Raw genomic sequence first — 5,496 nt, 5'->3', positions numbered from 1 at the left:
AAGGTGTAGGGAGGCAAAAACTAGTTGTACTAGAGAATGGAAAAGGTACAGAAGACAGAGAACTCAGGAAAATAAAGAGATTAGCCGAAGAGCCAGAAACGAATATGCACAGATAAGAAGGGAGGCTCAGCGGCAATACGAAAATGACATAGCATCGAAAGTCAAGACTGGCCCGAAGCTGTTGTACAGCCACATCACGAGGAAAACAACAGTCAAGGACCAGGTAATCAGACTGAGGAAGGGTGATGGGAAATTCACAAGAAACGACCGGGAGGTATGTCAGGAGCTCAACACAAGATTTAAAGAAGTATTTACAGTGGAAACCAGTAGGACTCCAGGAAATCAGAGCAGGGGGGTGCACCAGCAAGTGGTACATATAACCAAGGAGGAGGTGAAGAAGCTGCTATGCGAACTTGACACCTCAAAGGCGGTGGGACCAGACAACATCTCTCCGTGGGTCCTTAAAGAGGGAGCAGAGATATTGTGTGTACCGTTAACAAAGATCTTCAACACATTATTTGAAACAGGGCAACTTCCCGAGGTATGGAAGATGGCAAATGTAGTCCCAATTTTTAAAAAGGGAGACAGACATGAGGCACTAAACTACAGACCTGTATCACTAACGTGTATAGTATGCAAGGTCATGGAGAAGATCATCAGGAGGAGAGTGGTGGAGCACCTGGAAAGAAACAAGTGTATAATTGACAACCAGCATGGTTTCAGGGAGGGAAAATCCTGTGTCACAAACCTACTAGAGTTTTATGACAAGGTGACAGAAGTAAGACAAGAGAGAGAGGGGTGGATCGACTGCATTTTTTTGGACTGCAAGAAGGCCTTCGACACAGTTCCTCACAAGAGGTTACTGCAAAAGCTAGAGGATCAGGCACACATAACAGGAAAGGCACTGCAGTGGATCAGAGAATACCTGACAGGGAGGCAACAACGAGTCATGGTACGTGACGAGGTGTCAGAGTGGGCGCCTGTGACAAGTGGGGTTCCAAAGGGGTCAGTCTTAGGACCTGTGCTGTTCTTGGTATATGTGAATGACATAACGGAAGGGATAGACTCAGAAGTGTCCTTGTTTGCGGACTATGTGAAGTTAATGAGAATAATCAAATCGGATGAGGATCAGGCAGGACTACAAAGAGACCTGGACAGGCTACAAGCCTGGTCCAGCAACTGGCTCCTTGAGTTTAACCCTGCCAAATGCAAAGTCATGAAGATTGGGGAAGGGCAAAGAAGACCGCAGACACAATATAGTTTAGACGGCCAAAGTCTGCAAACCTCACTCAAGGGAAAAGATCTGGGGGTGAGTATAACACCGAGCATGTCTCCGGAAGCACACATCAATCAGATAACTGCTGCAGCATACGGGCGCCTGGCAAACCTACGGACAGCGTTCCGATACCTCAGTAAGGATTCGTTCAAGACTGTATACTATTTACGTCAGGCCCATACTGGAGTATGCAGCACCAGTTTGGAATCCACACCTAGTCAAGCACGTCAAGAAATTAGAGAAAGTGCAAAGGTTTGCAACAAGACTAGTCCCAGAGCTACGGGGATTGTCCTACGAAGAAAGGTTGAGGGAAATCGGCCTGACGACACTGGAGGCCAGGAGGGCCAGGGGAGACATGATAACGACATATAAAATACTGCACGGAATAGACGAGGTGGACAAAGACGGGATGTTCCAGAGATGGGACACAGACACAAGAGGTCACAATTGGAAGTTGAAGACTCAGATGAATCAAAGGGATGTTAGGAAGTATTTCTTCAGTCATAGAGTAGTCAAGCCGTGGAATAGCCTAGAAAGTGAAGTAGTGGAGGCGGGAACCATACATAGTTTTAAGGCGAGGTATGATAAAGCTCATGGAGCAGGGAGAGAGAGGACCTAGTAGCAATCAGTGAAGAGGCGGGGCCAGGAGCCATGACTCGACCCCTGCAACCACAAATAGGTGAGTACAAATAGGTGAGTACACACACACACACCCACACACACACACACACACACACACACACACACACACACACATACACACACACACACACACACACACACACACACGTGGTAATGCTTTATTTACAGCTAGCAAAGTCAGGGTATTTCTCCAGAATGGTCTGCAATATTCCACTGTGGATAAAATACTTTGCCATTTCTTGAACATTTCTGAGTGAGTTGTCTCTAAATTCATTAATATGATCACACTCCAGTACATAATGACGCAAGGTGTGACAATAGTCCATCTGGCAAAGTTTACATTTCGTTTGGTCTACATCTGGTGGTGGCGCTTTTACCTGCCAAAGATACTTGTAACCCAGCCGAAGCCGGGCGGTTGTAACATCCAAGTGTCTGCTTATCTTGTTGGATGCAACATAAACATGTGGCTCCTCCTGCATGATAGAATGATGATAGATGGACTGACTTGTGTCAATCTCCCTAAGTCTTAAGCCAATAAAGTTCATTTGAAGTTCTTTTCGTATTATTGTTCTCAAACTACTACCTGACAAGCCAAGATTGTAATCTACTCCCTCTTTGAAAGCATACAGCTTAGCCAATTTATCAGTTCTATCATGCATCTGATGACCAATGTGAGATGGAGTCCACAGCAGCAGGAAGGAGGGATAGTTAGCAGACAAGATGATGTTAAGGACACCAATGGAAATAAGTCACTGTCTGACTTTTTTGGATTATCCCAGGTTCTCTACACATATGCTGCTATGTATGATAATCTGTGTAACTGTACTTGTGTATACCTGAATAAACTTACTTAAGGACGTGTTAGTAGTCTGATTAGAGTATTTGGGAGATCACCATCGCAGAGTGAACACCAGTGGCTACATGACTCACGTAATGGTAATGACACCATACCACGGGTGGTATGCTTTTTTTGTAGTGGCTATTTAACAGTTTTGTAGTCTAGTGTGAGTGTAGGTGGAGAGGTGCTGGTAGTCTGTGTGTGGAGTGTGAAGGGTAGAGAAAGGGATGGAGGAAGAAGAGGAAGACCATGAACGTAGAGTAGCCCATGCATTGGGGGTGGGGGAGAGGGGTTTTGCAGGAGAGGGTAGTGCAGAAAAGGGATTGGACTGAGAGGGAGGTTGGCCACCTCTAAGGGAAGAGAGAATGTATTTTCTTGTTGGACAGGAGTTTGCAACTGGTGTGTGTGAACCACCACAGTTTGAGCATTTGAGGGCAAGGTTGCATGTAGTCCAGAAGTGACCAGCGGCTGAACATCTGGAACAAATTTGTGTGGAACTACATGTGTTGTCGTCATGACCAAACTTGTATTAATTTAGACATTGTGTGATGGGATGGGAGTTTTGAGTGGCCTGGTGGCTAAAGCTCCGGCTTCACACACGGAGGGCCCGGGTTCGATTCCCAGCGGGTGGAATCATTTCGACACGTTTCCTTACACCTGTTGTCCTGTTCACCTAGCAGCAAATAGGTACCTGGGTGTTAGGCGACTGGTGTGGGTGGCATCATGGAGGACAAGATTGAGGACCCCAATGGAAATAAGTTAGACTGACTTTCTTGGGTTATCCTTAGTGGCTAACCCTCTGGGGTTAAAAATCCGAACGAAATCTTATCTTATCTTATCTTATCTTATCTTATCTTATCTCCATAGCCATCCTATAGGCTGTAGTCAAAAGATTACAGTGTCGGGAGGGTTCGTAGAGATGTGATTGTTGGAGTTAAACACAGTCGTTGGATGGTAACATATTTTAGCAGAGTGTAAGAGGTAGAGGCCCAGCCTGCCTGTGCTGCCTGTTGATAGACCCAAACGCAGAGTGAGGACGAGGCCGGGAGTGCAGCACTCTCATACAGCATCATGTGACATCACACAAGCTAGTCACTGAGCCTAGCAAGGGGTCAACTATGTAAAACATATGGATTGTACTATGATACTCAGATAACATATACATATACAGGGGATCAGCAACTATGCTGACAGCTCGGTCATGTTACATATGTCATCTCGACATACAATACTATGCTATAGGCTGGACAGGCAGGTGGCTCTGGGCTGATTCTATACAATAGCAAAGACATATGTAACTTAGAACTGATGGATGGTATCGTAAAGGATGTTAATGTAATGGGTGTTAAAGTAATACATTACGAATTATAAAAACAAATCATAGTATAATAAGGGATGGAACTGATCGATCGATCTGTATTCATGCACTCTATGGATTCTGAGGAAGAATATATATATTTACAAAGGTGAAAGTAATTAACAGCAAAGGCAGATCTGGCGCACTCAGATCATTACTGCTAAATTCTCAGAATTGAGAGGGAACGTGAACACAAAAAAAAATTCTGAAAACTGATCAGCTAATAATAAACACACAGTGGACACTTCATTCATCTTGGACATCTAATTATACAGGCTATATACATTTAAACCCAACTCTGCAAGGGTAAGATTTACGTATGAAGAATGGTTATCGTCTTTGGGAGGATCGAATTGCTTTGCAATGGCTAACACATGCCTTGACTGAAGGAGATCTGAACAAGTATCTACAAAAGATACAGCTACATTCACTAGTGACTGTGGAATTACTAACTGATAAACTCTTCTGCTTGGAGTATTCAACTCGGCTGTTCGATAACAGTAATTCTTGGCTCATTACAAAGTTACTTATGGGTGCTGGTGGCTTCACAGTCAGAATAAGATCTTCCTGGAGCAGGAATCGAATCACACCAGACCACAAGGGATCGGTTCTTTCTTACTGGAGGAATGAACAAACTTGGAGTGGATGACTCTCCCCAGTTAAAAAAAATAACGCTATAACACGCAATATGAGCAAGGGAGAATGGATCTACTATCTCTCACTGCAAGCACAGGGGAAAAGAAATGAACACGGTCGACAATACTGGTATACAATCTGAGTCGCACACAGTGGCACAAGGTATCAGCTTTAAAGAGACTGCTCTATAAACGTTAACAACATGTGAAACTTACTCGAGAAACAACTTTTTACATTGCAAGGATTACTGTCAACGAGGCTAGTATCACCATCTGGAACACAAGGAACAGCAACAACACTCAGGTGAGTACACTAGCCACAAAAACGTCTTTCTGCAACGGCTTGTGACATCAGCAAGAGATGGCATAATTCGTTGCAAGTAAAGTTCTTCACAAAGCGTCCCCTGGGAAGGAACGACTACTTAAACAAGTCACCATCACAGGGATAGTAGCCTCAGCACCCAGGGTTGTCTGAGGTTCCTCTGAAACTCAAGGTAACTGTACACTATCCTGCGTGTACGATATTGTGGCTGGAGTCCAGACCACTCGGCTACGTTAATAAGTAATTCACGGATCTATAGGGACTTAATCTGAACTTCACATTTCGCAGCACTTTAACAAATCTCAGATACAAGCTGTGAGAACAAACACATTGTCTAAGAGCTAGGTATTGTCTTTCAGTTAGTAAGGGGATATTGGGACTGTCGACTGATTCATGCTTACTTGGACTGGCATGATACACTAAGTG

Source organism: Cherax quadricarinatus, chromosome 89, assembly GCF_038502225.1.
Source record: "Cherax quadricarinatus isolate ZL_2023a chromosome 89, ASM3850222v1, whole genome shotgun sequence".
Taxonomy (NCBI): Eukaryota; Metazoa; Arthropoda; class Malacostraca; order Decapoda; family Parastacidae; genus Cherax; species Cherax quadricarinatus.
The sequence above is the reverse complement of the archived record's forward strand: the minus strand, read 5'-3'. Positions refer to the sequence as shown.